Consider the following 15,716-nt stretch of genomic DNA (forward strand, 5'->3'; position numbering starts at 1 on the left):
AAGTTGTTCCTTGCCTTCTTCGTCTTTAATATTTTCCAATCCTTGATTAAGATAAGAATCAAGTTCATCATCAATAGAGGAATCAAAACCTATTATATCATCCATATCTTCCCATAAAACTTCGGCTCTAGACTTAGAAGTAGAAGGAGCAGTTTCACAACCAGTTGTACCCATAGATTTATATTTATCAAACATTGATCTAGCATAAGAATATATGCTAGCTTGGCAGTTTTCGAGAGATGGTTGTTCATTTTCTTGGATTTCTAAATTCTCATAAATTTTACGAACAAGTCCTTTTGCACCTTTTAGTTTTAAAGATGGGTTAAGTAAAGTAGAAATTAAATAAACTTCGAGAATAGGGAAAAAATACTTTTTAAATTTTAAAGTCATTTCTTTAATGGCCGGTGCATAAGTTTGATTTTTTTTATACTTACCAAATACAACAGAAATTCCACAAATATACCACAATATTTGTGTAACAGTAGGATAATATTGAAACTTGAAGAAATTGCCCAAAATATTGCTCCAAATACTTGACGAATTAATTTGAAACTTGAAAGTTGCTCCAAAAAATTTGCCCAAATACTTGAAAATTGAAACTTGAAAGCTATCACTTGATAGTTGATACTTGATAGTAACAAAATTGAGAGAATAATATAGAATATAGAATATAGATAGAATATTAGAATGTAAGAGATTTGAGAGAGAAGATTGATTTTTTATGGGAAAAAATGAGGAAGAATGGGGGTATTTATAGTAGAAAATAGGGCCAAAATGTAATTTAATAAACTTAGGGGTTATATTAAAAGTTTGTGTGGGGGGGGGGGATAGGGGCTGTTTGGACCGTTGGTAACGGCTATTTTTGCAATTTAAGTCGTTGCCCAACGACTAGTTTTTTTTTAAAAAAAAAACTGGCGGGACGGGACGGGACAAAGGGGACGAAATGATCGTCCCGTCCCATCCCGTGTCCCGTTTAACATTAGCCCATCCCATTTAACTTGAAGCGGGACGGGACGGGACCGGGACAGGATGCGAAACGGGACGGGACTTCCCGTCCCGTTGGACAGCCATAGTGTATATTAGAGTTAATTAGATTAGGGCTATTCGTACCCCTGCCTTTACACTTTTTGCTGGTATTTGCCTTTTTTGCCACGTGAAACAGGGGTATGAATAGACCACTTTAAATGGAGGGTAAATCTGCTTTAAATGAAATACTCTAGGGGCAAAGTTAGACCTCTGCCCAAAATAAATTACAATGTCTCACATTGGTTGAGGGGTGAGCTATTGTTTTATTATATGGTTTTGAGCAATTCATGAGCTCTTTTGGGTGCTGGTTAGCTTCAAGGTTCATTTTCTTTATGTGGTATCATAATCAAACTCATCCTTATTTTTGGTTTATACAATGTTGGGGCTCATCAGATACGGGTCTAGGATTTGAATTATATGGGTTCAACTTTTAAGAGCTTTAACATGAAACCAATTATATTTTTAAAGTTATAGGTTCATATTTACTATTTTTTGCAATTTTAATAAATTTTTTACATATAAATTTTTACTCTGTGTCAAAAATTATGGGTTCAATATAATCCATTGCTAACACACTACATTTGCCCCTAATCTCGTATTGTCACATTCCAAATGTCCAGTCCTGGGAGGTGCTGGAATGTCTGACATTTAATGAGGGAATTTCTTTTATTGTTTTGGGCTATCCTCACGTCACTAGCTAGCTTTTGGGGTCAAGTTAGGTCTCCCTCAATTTTCTTTACATAATAGACACTTAAAATCTTGTTATGTGAAATTTTATAAGTAGATCTGATATTAGTGTTCTGTAATCTGGGCAAATGATCGAGGTCCCAAAGTTATATGACTATAAACCCAGAAGTTAAAATTCACTGAGGAAGGGCTGGGGGAATGGCATGGTTCCGCTTTCTCTGTTCTTTGTCTCAAGGAGTCGAGATTTATAATCATGTGTAGTTTTTTTCTTTTTTAATTTCTCTGGGGCCAGAGGCATTGGATTCATGAGTGTCTGAATGATATAGGTGTGGTGAATCATTTTTGAACATCTAGGAGCTGCTTCTGTTCTAAGCTCTCCGTAATGAGAACTCTCTCATGTTGGTCGTGTTGCGGAAGCCAAATGTATATAGTGTGAATAAGTCACAACTACTATACCAAAAATTATGACAGCCACCAAATAATAAATAAGACAATAAAGCAACAATAAAGGGAACACCAGAATTTACGAGGTTCGGCTAATTTTGCTTACTCCTCGGACACAACCAATATTTTATTTCACTCCAAAATACAAGTGAAATAATACTAAAAAGAGAAGATACAAATGCCTTAAACAGATGAGAAGGCAAATGAGGTGTGTTTAAATCCTAAACATTAAGCCTTCTTTTATAGGGGAAAATCCCCCAACTATTGCTAACCCACCGATGTGGGAAGCTGAAATATTTGACATTTCAACAAATCTCCACCTTGGCAAATATTCCACGTCTTCAATTTTCCCTCTATAACAAATTTTGGTTGTGTCTTCATCTTCAATCTTCAGTGTTCAACAATGTTGATCAAATCCAAACAATGTTGAAACTTGACCGCAGTCACCACCTTTGTCAGCATATCAGCAGGATTCTCCGTAGTATGAATTTTCTTCACCGTGACTCCACCTTCTTCTATGATTTCTCGTACGAAATGATACCGAACATCAATGTGCTTCGTCCTTGCATGATAAACTTGGTTCTTCGCTAATTGAATAGCACTTTGACTATCACAAAAAATTGTGATACCTTTTTGTTCAACACCAAGCTCCTTTAGCAATCCTTGAAGCCAAATTGCCTCTTTCACAGCCTCTGTAATAGCCATGTACTCTGCCTTTGTTGTAGACAAAGCAACTGTTGACTGCAAAGTAGACTTCCAACTAACTGGTGCCTTTGCAAAAGTAAACACATAACTAGTAGTTGATCTTCGTTTGTCCATATCACCCGCAAAATCTGAGTCACAATATCCAACTACAAACTGATTGTCTTCCTGCTCAAAAACTAACCCGACATCTACAGTATTATGAATATACCGTAGAATCCACTTCACAGCTTGCCAATGCTCCTTCCCTGGATTGTGCATATATCTGCTAATAACTCCAACAGCTTGTGAAATGTCAGGATTGTGCAAACCATTGCATACATCAAGCACCAACAACATTTGCGTATGGTACCTTTGACATATACTCTCGTTCAGCTTCATCCATTGGCGACATAGTAGTACTTAGCTTAAAATGGGGAGCAAGTGGAGTACTAACTGGCTTAGTCTTGTCATCTATGCCAAAACGTTGTAGTACTCTCTTCAAATATTCTTTCTGAGATAAACAGAGTTTCTTTGAACGTCTATCTCTAATTATCTCCATGCCAAGAATTTTCTTTGCCTCACCCAGATCCTTCATCTCGAACTCCTTCTTCAGTTGAATCTTCAACTTATCAATTTCTTCCGAATTCTTGGAAGCTATCAACATATCATCAACATATAGGAGAAGATATACAAAGGAACCATCTTTAAGCTTGTGCAAATACACACAAATGATCGTATTTGCTTCTCTTGTACCCTTGCCGCAACATAAACTTGTCAAATCGCTTGTACCATTGTCTAGAAGATTGTTTCAATCCGTACAACGATTTTTCAAGTTTGCACACCATATTTTCTTTTCCAGCAACTTTGAATCCTTCTGGCTGAGTCATGTAGATTTCCTCCTCCAAGTTTCCATGTAAAAACGCAGTTTTTACATCCATCTGAACTAGTTCCAAATCCAATTGTGCTACCAAAGCCAACATAATTCTAATGGAGGAATGTTTTACAACTGGAGAAAACACTTCATTGTAATCAATTTCCTCCTTTTGAGCATATCTTTTGGCCACCAATCTTGCTTTGTAGCGAACATCTAATTTGTTAGGAAATCCTTCTTTCTTTGCAAATACCCATTTGCACCCAATTGCTTTCTTTTCCTTCGGGAGATTGGCCAATCTCCATGTATGATTCTGATGAAGGGACTGTATTTCATCATTCATGGCAATCCTCCACTTATCTTCTTCTGAACTTTGGACTGCGTCTTTATAAGTAGTAGGAACATCATCAGCTACAATTGAGGTTGCACAAGCAACCGTCTCTATGAGACGAACAGGTTTCGTTATTGTTCTTTTTGGCCTGCTGGTTGCTATTGATTCAAGTTGTTGTTGAGGTTCCTGAGTTGGAATCTCCTCTACTGGCTCTCCTTCCAGAGGGTAATCTTCATTTGTTTTCTCCTCTGCTTCTTGTGTAGGAAAAATAAATTTTTCCTCAAACTCCACCTGTTTAGAAGCACCTTTATTTTGTTTGGTGTCTTCTGTTACCTTATTTACCATAGCAGATTCATCAAAGGTAACATCCCTGCTGAATATTACTTTCTTTGTCATAGGACACCATAAGCGATATCCTTTGACTCCAGAAGTAATTCCCATAAAAATAGCCTTCTTTGCCCTTGGATCCAATTTTGACTCCGTCACATGATAATATGCAGTTGAGCCAAACACGTGCAAAGAGTCATAATCTAAAGCAGGCTTTCCATACCATTTTTCAAATGGTGTCTTGCCATCAATAACAGCAGATGGTAAGCGATTAATGAGGTGGCATGCATATGTAACTGCCTCAGCCCAAAATTCTTTGCCCAAGCCAGCATTGGACAACATACACCGTACCTTCTCCAGCAAGGTCCGGTTCATACGTTCAGCCACTCCATTCTGTTGTGGTGTATGTCTGACAGTGAAGTGTCGGACGATGCCATCATTTTGACAGACCTTATTGAAATGATCATTTTTGTATTCACCTCCATTGTCTGTGCGAATACACTTGATCCTCTTGCCTGTTTGATTCTCCACCATCGTCTTCCATTTGAGAAAAATTCTCAGCATTTCATCTTTGTTTTTTATTGTATACACCCACACTCTTCGAGAAAAATCATCAACAAAGGTTACAAAATAGTGCTTCCCACCCAATGAAGGTGTTTTGGAAGGACCCCAAACATCAGAGTGTACATAATCCAAAATGCCTTTAGTATTATGGATCGTTGTACCAAATTTAACCCTTGTCTGTTTCCCTTTAACACAATGCTCACAAAACTCCAAGTTGCAAGCCTTTACTCCTTTTAACAATCCTTGATCTGATAGAGTTTTCAAGGATTTTCCTCCAGCATGTCCCAAGCGCATGTGCCATAGCTTGGTTTCTTCTGCCTCTTTGTCGTCACTGGATGTCACTGTCACTGTCCCAATAACTGTATTGCCACGATAGCGGCACATATTATTATTCTTCCGATTAGCCTTCATTACCACTAGTGCACCGGAGTATACTCTCATCACTCCATTTTCTGCAATGATTTTGAACCCTTTTGATTCTAGGGCACCCACAGAGATGAGATTCTTCTTCAAATCCGGTACATATCGAACATCTGTTAATGTTCTGATCATTCCATCATGGTTCCTTAATCGTATTGAACCAATGCCATATGAGGTAAGAGGGATGTTATCCGCTGTGTGGACGACTCCATATTCTCCTTCTTGAAATTCCACGAACCAGTCCCTGTTGGGACACATATGATAGCTACAAGCCGAGTCCATCAACCATATGTCTGATGATGTTGATGACTCTGTTGTAACTAATGAGAAGTTTGAATCATCACAATCAGCTACATTTGAATCCATAATGGCCTTTCCATTGTTATGTTTGGCCTTATTCTTCAACTTCGGACAGTCTTTCTTCCAGTGCCCTTTTTCTCGACAAAAGGCACATTCATCTTTGCTGGGTCTGGATCTTGACTTGGATCTTCCCTTCTTTGTCCTCGTTTGATTTTGGGGATGACCCCTCACAAATAGTGCTTCTCCTTCTCCGCCCTTCTGTTTTTCTCGCTTTCTTTGTTCATAGCTGTACAAAGCCGAACAAACTTCTCTGAGAGAAACTTCGTCATTTCCATGGAGTAGAGTAGTTTCAAGGTGCTCGTACTCATTAGGAAGTGACGCCAACAACATTAAGGCCAAGTCACCATCATCATAAGTTGTATCCATATTTTGCAAATCTGTGACCAACTTATTGAAACTGGTGATATGTTCATTCATCGTGGTACCAGGAACATAGGTGAAGTGAAATAGTCTCTTCTTCATGTACAATTTATTTTGACTGTTTTTCTTCAAAAATTTATCCTCCAGTGCTTTCCATAATTTACTTGCAGAAGTTTCCTATGTGTATGGATATTTCTGCTCTCTAGCAAGGTAGGATCGAATGGTACCGCAAGCGACACGGTTGATAATTCTCTAATCTTCTTCTCCAATAACATCTGGTTTCTTTTCTTCAATGGCCAGATCTAGCCCTTGTTGAAAAAGGACATCTAGAACCTCGCCTTGCCACATCCCAAAATGTCCGGACCCGTCAAAAATTTCTACCGCAAATTTCGCATTTGACACAATTCTTGTCATAAGCGAAGATGCCAATGATGACGTATTATTGACACTTGATGTAGATTCTTCTTGTTTATTGTCTCCCATATTTGACACAAATATTATTTAATAGCTGACGACAAAAATCAAGATTATTTCCTTTCTGATGTAGAAGATCAGACTAAGCTGCAACCACATAGCATACTCAGACAGAACCTTGACTCAGTTACCAAGATAAATCTTTTCTGATGTGGAAGATCAGACTATGCTGCAACCACAAAGCATACTTAGACAGTACCTTGGCTCTGATACCAATTGTTGCGGAAGCCAAATGTATATAGTGTGAATAAGTCACAACTACTATACCAAAAATTATGACAGCCACCAAATAATAAATAAGACAATAAAGCAACAATAAAGGGAACACCAGAATTTACGAGGTTCGGCTAATTTTGCTTACTCCTCGGACACAACCAATATTTTATTTCACTCCAAAATACGAGTGAAATAATACTAAAGAGAGAAGATACAAATGCCTTAAACAGATGAGAAGGCAAATGAGGTGTGTTTAAATCCTAAACATTAAGCCTTCTTTTATAGGGAGAAAATCCCCCCAACTATTGCTAACCCACCGATGTGGGAAGCTGAAATATTTGACATTTCAACAGGTCGTTAGCAAACAATTGACCCTATGCATGAGCAAGTTCTTTACCTTGATAGGCTAATTAGGTTGTTTGTGTAGAAATGATAGCGTTGCAATGAATTTTTTCTGAAATCAGTAGCTAAAGAGCTTTCACGAGAATTCTTTTCGGAACTCAATCCTTTTGAATTGTGATTTAGAACTCATATTAAAGGTTGTTGCATAAATTTCATACTTATATATTACAGATAGATTTACAACAGAATCTCCTATTGTTTTATTAATATCAGTGGTCAATGGTGAAGCAGCACAGTAGGATCCAACTACACTTATGTATATATTCTTAAATGTCATGTTTCTAGTATCTGCCTAAATACTCTCTTTCTGATTGAGTTTTCAAGCTTTCTGACTTTTCTTCCGTCCTATTGTTTGTCACACTTCGATTTTACCATCCTAGATGGTATACAAAATAGTTTTTTCAATTAAAGTGACATTATTCGAAATGAGATTATTTAATTTAATTTTTCAGAGTCGCCATTTGGAATAGTTTATTTGGTGTCCCAAATCACCAATTTATTTTAAAATCCCAAATCGAGAAAATTTTGACTTTACTTTATAAGTCTGCGAACCAGAAATTCTAGATAAAGAATTCTGTTAACCCAGGAGAAGGTGTTAGGCATTCCCGGGTTCCGTAGTTCTAGCACGGTCGCTTAAATTACTAATATTGGCTTATTATCTGATTTACTACATGTTTTAAAATTATTGTGCATTTTTAACTTTATAAACCGCTTTTAATTATTTATTATTACATATTACAAATCATATCACGGGAACCATGCCCACGATCTACAATATGTTTAAATTATTAAAGATTAAATTGTGGCGGGGTCACATAAATGTACCCCGAATTTTAGTAATTAAGCGTCACAACTACGTTACGGGAACTATACCCGTAACTATGACAATTATTTAATTAACGCGCCTAAATCAAACTACGAAAGTTCAAGGCATTTTCTATACTAATCTTGTATTTATGTGAGGGCCATGGGTTATGGGTTTCAAATGGGGATGACACACCTCAGCTTATTTTAAAAGAATTGTGCTCAATTAAGGCAAACTAATAGATGTTCATATTTAAAATTAATTAGGTATCACAACCACGTCACGAAAACCGTACCCGTAGCTGTAGCGAGCTACAAATATTTATGAGTTATTTATTTACTATGTTTAGGCTTAAGTGTGGAAGGCTAGAATTCATGGATGTTGATATGTGGAGAGTCGTTCATTCTTTCAAATTATTAACAAAGCTATTATGGAGCAAAAGCATTAGAATTACTAGAATTGCGTTGACAATTATCTATATTATTATAAAAGCATAAATCTTAATGTTGGATTACCAAAATAACCTTAAAATATTAAGTATAATAACTCACAATAAAAGGATATAATCAAAATTTTAGACATTAACTTTGTAATCCTATTAGTTTTAGGACATAATACTACAAGAATTCTATATGATTACCTTTAGAAATCTTATTAGTATAATTATTTTCTGATATAGATATTAGCCTTGTAATCCTTTTAGTTTTAGGACATACTTATGAATTTTAATTAATATCCATGGAATTGAAAACAAGTAGGTCGACCATCATTGGTTACCAAACACATAATAAAATATTTTAATAATATTTCTTTAGTTACAACTTTTAAATAACAGAACCTGATACAACCATAATATAACTACTGATACGAAGTTGTACATTAAGCAATTGAATTTAATCATTATATTCTACTTTTTTAATTTTTTATTTTTTTGCATTTATTGAACAAGCGATTCTCTGAATAAAACGAAAAGAATGTGGAGGATTTCCATGAGCATGTCGGCCCCAAGCTTGCGGATGGAGAGTAACCATTGCTGATAAGGTAAAAATAAAAATAAAAATCTATCTATCTATATCTATATCCATATCTATATTATTATAAAGGCATAAATAAAATATTAGATTACAAAAATAACCTTTTAATATTAAACATAATAACTCACAATATAATAAAAGAACATAATCGGAATTCTAGACATTACCCTTGTAATCCTATTAGTTTTAGGACATAATACTACACGTAATCCTACATGATTACCTTTAGGAATTCTATTACTATAATTATTTTTGGACATAGATATTAGTCTTGTAATACTATTACTTTTAGGATATACTTCTTAAAAATTCCTATTACTAATTTAATTTGAAAATGTATTATATTATTTTAATTTATTTAGAAATAGGAGAGCCTATATTATTATAAAAGTACAAATATAATATTAATCGATCAAAATAGCCCTAAAATATTAAATAGAAGAACTCGTAGGGAAAGGACATATAGTTGTAATAACTTATTTTTTTGGACTACAATAACTTCTATATAATTTTTTTAATGTTTAAGATTTTAAAATCAATATAATCTTGTCTATTGAATTATTATTAAAAATACGTAGGAAGGTTTAATAAAATTAATTTCATAAGAATTCTCCATATTGGTAATACATTACCACTTTATAATATTCAATACCAAAAAATAAAAGTAATGCTAAACAGACTGCATAAAGTGTTGAAATTGAGAAAAAAATTCCCAAGATAATATACTATTATATTATATTTGAAGTGCTTTCTTATTCAAATAAAAAAATTATTATTAATTTTTCGTGTAATATAGAAAATTATACCCAATTATTAAAGAACAACTAAGAAAATTTTTAGGATTATAAATGTGTGAGAAAAGAAAGATAAATGTTAGTAAGAGTCAATACCACTAATGATTTTGCAAACATAAAAATCTAAAAGCGGAATGTCATCTATCTTTTTACTCTTTGAAAATAAGATTTACGGTGGATAAAATTATAATCAGGGTTAAATATTCAAATATGAGATGAACTAATATTAAGAATCTAATTCAATAGAAAATAAATTATATTTATGTTAAAACCAAATAGTTAAATCTTCAATTAATTATTTAGAAAGAGAATTCAATTAAATTATTTTTTAAATTAATCATATGAGTAAAATTATTTTTCAAGTTGAAAAAAAATATAATATTAAGAAGGTCATACAAGTGTTTGAGGAAGCACAATCAAGGTTAAATCCTGAACAAGAATAAGCTTTCAAGACTATATTATAAAAAATCGATCCTCGGAATCAAAATGATATTGTTATGTCATGCATTACTTGAAAATGTCAGATTCGGAGGCATGATATTATTAGCAATAAGAACAAGTGGTGTACCAACAACGATTTTATTATGAGGTCATACAACTCACTTAAGATTAATATACCCTTTCAAATAACTGAAATAACCATCACAAATATATCAAATCAGATATATAGTACTATTTTTATAAGGAAAGCAAAAGTGATAATATGGGATGAAATGCTTTTGGCTAAGCGTCAGACGATCGAATCAATTGCCCATAGTTTTAGCAATATATTAGATATCGATGAACTATTTGGTAGAAAAGTAATAGTTTGGGAGGTGATTTTTGTCAAGTGCGATCAGTTGTTCCAAAATTGACCAAAACAGAAACTGTACAAGCTAACTTGCCAAAATTATACTTATGATCTCAAATGAAAAATATTCAAATGACAAGAAATATAAAAGTAAGAACCGTTCCAACATTCAATAACTACTTGGCTCGCGTTAGAAACAAAGAAGAGCGTCCGATAAAAGATGATGTGGTTCTTCTAGAACACTTGGTTATCAACACTAATGGTAATAGTAGTGCATTTAATAAAAAAAATATCTTCATCATTAGATTAAAACACAATTTGTGCAAATTACATAATAGAAATTAAAGAGCTATCTTAGCTAGCAGAAATTAATATGTTGATCAACTAAATAAAACGGGTTGATTGCTAAGTTTTATGGTAAAAACAAAATATTTTTTTAGTTTTGACTCAACAGAAGATGGTACCAACAATAACTACCAAGAAGAATACTTAAATACTTTAATATCAATTGGCCTTCTATTGTACATATTTGTTGCCAAATTACCAAGAAGAATACTTAAATACTTTAATACCAATTGGTCTTCTATTGTACATATTTGTTGTCAAGTTCATTATTTCTTACGTATGTTAGTGTCACTATATATATATAATTATATATAATAGACTAAGTTAAAATTGATCTTCCATTTAATATAGGTTTATGCCCGTCATGCTAATGAAAAATTAGATTCGCTAAATAAGTTATGTAATAATACACATATGGTATATAGAAGTCTTGACAATAACGTCATACATGAAGAACTTATGATATTGGTCAATATGCGTCTAAGTATGCGTTTACCCCCAAAATCAACGTTCGTCTTCCGAAACTAAAGAATATCCTTTTGAATTTGTGTGAAAATAATTTTCAGTGTGTTTATGTTTTGTAGTTATAATAAATAAAGTACAAGGACAGACATCTTAAATATTAAACTATATTTATCACAATATGTTTTCTTACAGAATAATTATATGTTGCATTTTTCAAGAGAGGTATCAACATCGACAACAAGTGTTCTGGTTTTAGAAGAAAACATATACAAAAAAATACTGTCTATAAAGAAGTGTTCGGAAAGATACCATCACATTAGATATATTTATATTACAATACATAATTATTTACTTAACATAACTAAAACTGATCATTTATGTAAGTCCCGATGATATTCTTTCATTTTGAATTCACGTATTATGCTAATGTAAGAATATTTTTTGGCATTTAAATTATTGTTGTAGTATTACATATAAATTTTCTCTCATTAATTAAATTTTATTATTTTTTATATAAGTAAATATTTAAACCATCATGTGCCATTATTAACGTGCAACGCACGTTTATAGATACTAGTTTTTATATAAGCCCGTATGCGCCTACAATGATTTCAAAGCAACTTTACAATTTCCAAAGAATTTGGGCTTCTGGAACAAGCCCACCAATATTGAGAATCGGCCGAAACACCAACATCAACACATTTCATAGTCTTGCGAATCTATTCAACAAATAATTATAGAGAATTAACAATCAATAACGTGAATTACATGATTTATTAACTTAAAACTAATTCCATCTGTCCATTACCCTCAATGGAAGCAGCAGCTAAGGCCATTTTTAACTCAAATACAAGCAATTCCCATTCAATTTTTAAAAGCCAGATGAACAGATATAGCAAGTCGAACAATGAACATATGAAACTAAACATGGACAACAATATTGGATAATTCAAATTTCATTCACCTAATTGAAGGAATTACAGAGAAGTCATGACATACCTAGCAACAAAACGGGAATAAATTTCAAGAAAACCGAGCAAAGGTTGGAATCGTCAAGATGAAAGCCAGCAGAATTTCGGCAGGAGCAGCAACAACAATCGCAGCACTGAGATTCTACAGCTTATATAAATCCAGGAAAAAAAGAAATTTGAGCCTTGAAATCAGTTTTTCTTCAAACCTTCTTATGAATTCTAAGTTTCCTTCAGTTTTTCAGCTATTAGCCAGTGTCAAATAGAACCAGATTAGTGTGGATTTATGTGTGTATATCGACTGACTTTCAGAAAAGAAAGAGTGAGGTCTGGTTTCGCTCAAAATAAGGAAGATGAAGCTAGAAATGGCGTCTTTGATTGTGTTCATGTGCGTGTTTTTCAGAGAAAATGAGAGAGTGTTCGAGCATTGGCCATGGCTAGCCGTGGATGGCCGACCAAGCCTGAAAAACAATATGTGCCAAAAATGGCTACAACACCAAGCGCAGCTGTTCTTTCGTTCTCAGATCTGACCTCTACTAAAAGAATAGTAAAATGTTCTATTTATACTAAGCTGAAAAAACTGGACAAAAATATCCCTACGGGGTCAGTGCGAGCCGCACAAAATGAACCGCGACTGCACTGGCAACTGGCGCGGTCCGCGCAGACGTGACCGCGGACCGCGTCATCAAATGTGCCCTTATGAACGCGGACCGCACAAAGCAGGAGTGCGGCCGCGAAGCTTTACCTTGGACCGCGCTTGCGTGACCGCGGACTGCGTGCACAAATGTGCCCTTCTCTGAACCTTGTGAACGCGGACCGCACAAAGCAGGAGTGCGGCTGCGGAGCTTCACCGCGGACCGCGCATGTCCTACCGCGGCCGCGTGACCTTAAGCCCGAACATGCCATGTCTCTGAACCTCCTAGTGCGGCCAAGGTCATTGTTACGCGGTCCGCACTAGGCCCTTTTTTCTTCACTTCTCTTGGTCTTTGATACTTGAGCAAATTTCACTCCTTTTTGAGCCGATCTTTGACATTTCGTCACTTTGTCGATCAAACCTGCAATCAAGCACAACTTGTGAGCATTTTAGGACTATTTTTGTATCAATTTATACTCAAAGCATAGGCAAGTAGGGACATAAACACGTTAAAATCCTAACTTATCAGTTGGGCCAATCCGGGTCGGGTCAGGCGAGTTTGGGGCTGTTTTGGGGGGAATTTGGGTATTGTATTTGGGCTAGTTAGACTTTGGCCCAACTTACCAAGACTAAGTCAAATTCTTTGCCTATTTTCCTTTCTCTTTGTTTTTTTCTTTTCTTTAATTTAAAATCCTTATTAAATTAATTAAAATCTTAAATCAATCTATTTTTTGTAGAAATTAAAAATCTTTATATATTTTTCACATTAAAACGACTAATTAACTTAAAACTAAAGAAAAAATGCTAATTTTAAAGGCTAAAATCTAAATATGTAAAAATGACCATTTTTTTTTTATGATTTTTCGCTTAATAAAATTAATTTCTATATGCAATTTATACCTAAGATGACATGAAATTAAAACATGACAATTTTATGATTTTTCTATGATTTTAAAATACCAAAAGTGCATGAAATGCAACTAAATAAATAAAAAATTCTAAAATCTCTTAAAAATTATTTTTGGTCTATTTTTAGGAGTTATTTTCATGTCGGGCAAAAATTGGGTGCTCACAGCTGCCTCTCTTTGCTCGAAAACATGAAGAGTTTTCAGACATTGATAAAATGAGTAACTACGAGCAATTTTTGCCCGTTTGAAACTCCATTTGGAAGCATTTTGAAAAAGTTTGACCGAACCTTGCTTCGGAGGTTGCCTACATATTCTTGGCTATAAAGGAATCAGGTCGGTGTAGTTCTGAAAGTTTTGGTAGCTGGGACTACCGGAAAAACTGTGATTTCTGCTGTTGCTGCTGTTTCTGCTCGTTGAACTCCTTATTACACAAAAATAAAAAATAAAAAGCTAAACTAACTAAGCCTATCAACTACGAGTTACAAGATTCCTATCTATAAATCTTTTGAAGCTTGATCTTGAGTCTTGGCTGGTTCTTCATGCAGACTCTGATCTGAATCTTGATGCTCGTTAGCTGCGAATACTGGTTTATTTTTCTTCAGCTATTCAGATCAAGACGGGACATGCAAAACTTATGACTTCAATCATATCTTGAGCAGTCTGCATCTTTTCTCCACTTCTACACTTAGAGTTCACTTCTTTTCTTGTTCTTCCTTTCTTTTATTTGGGTTGAGACTTCTTCTTTTGGTCATCTCAAACCTTGTGTCTCACGGTGAAAACCTGTTCAGGCACCGAAGCAAACAAACGAATGAAATTTTCTGCCCTAGTTTTCACTAGGAAAATTTCGTGAGTTATTTGTAATAAAAATCTAAACTATTTCTTTATGGAAAGCAATAAAACCAGGATTGTGTATCCTTGGGAAAAAGAGATTAGGGAGTGGATCCCTATACCTAAAAATAAAATCAACTAGGGAGTGGAGACCCTATGCCTAAAATAAAATCAACTAGGGAGTGGAGACCATATGTTAGAAAAACAGATTAGGGAGTGGAGACCCTATGCCTAAAATAAAATTAACTAGGGAGTGGAGACCCTATGCCTAAAATAAAATCAACTAGGGAGTGGAGACCCTATGTTGCAAAAGCAGACTAGGGAGTGGAGACCCTATGCCTAAAATAACTTCAACTAGGGAGTGGAGACCCTATGTTGGAAAAGCGACTAGGGAGTGGAGACCCAATGTCTAAAATAAAATCAACTAGGGAGTGGAGACCCTATGTTGGAAAAGCGACTAGGGAGTGAAAAGCCTATGTCTCAAATAAAATCGACTTGGGAGTGGAAACCCTATGTCTAAAATAAAATCAACTAATGAGTGGAGAGCCTATGCTGGAAAAGCGACAAGGGAGTAGAGTCCCTATGCCCAAAATAAAATTAGGGAGTGGAAACCCTATGCCTAAAATAAAATCAACTAGGGATTGGAGACCCTATGTTGGAAAAGCGACTAGGGAGTGGAGACCCTATGTCTAAAATAACTCAACTAGGGAGTAAAGACCCTATGTTGGAAAAGCGACTAGGGAGTGGAGACCCTATGTCTAAAATAAAATCAACTAGGGAGTGGAGACCCTATGTTGGAAAAGCTGGACTAGGGAGTGGAGACCCTATGTCTAAAATAAAATCAACTAGGGAGTGGAGACCTTATGTTGGAAAAGCGACTAGGGAGTGGAGACACTATACCTAAAATAACTTTAACTAGGGAATGTAGACCCTATGTTGGCAAAGCGACTAGGGAGTGGAGATCCTATGTCTAAAATAA

This window comes from Nicotiana tabacum, chromosome 8 (assembly GCF_000715075.1).
Source record: "Nicotiana tabacum cultivar K326 chromosome 8, ASM71507v2, whole genome shotgun sequence".
Classification (NCBI taxonomy): Eukaryota; Viridiplantae; Streptophyta; class Magnoliopsida; order Solanales; family Solanaceae; genus Nicotiana; species Nicotiana tabacum.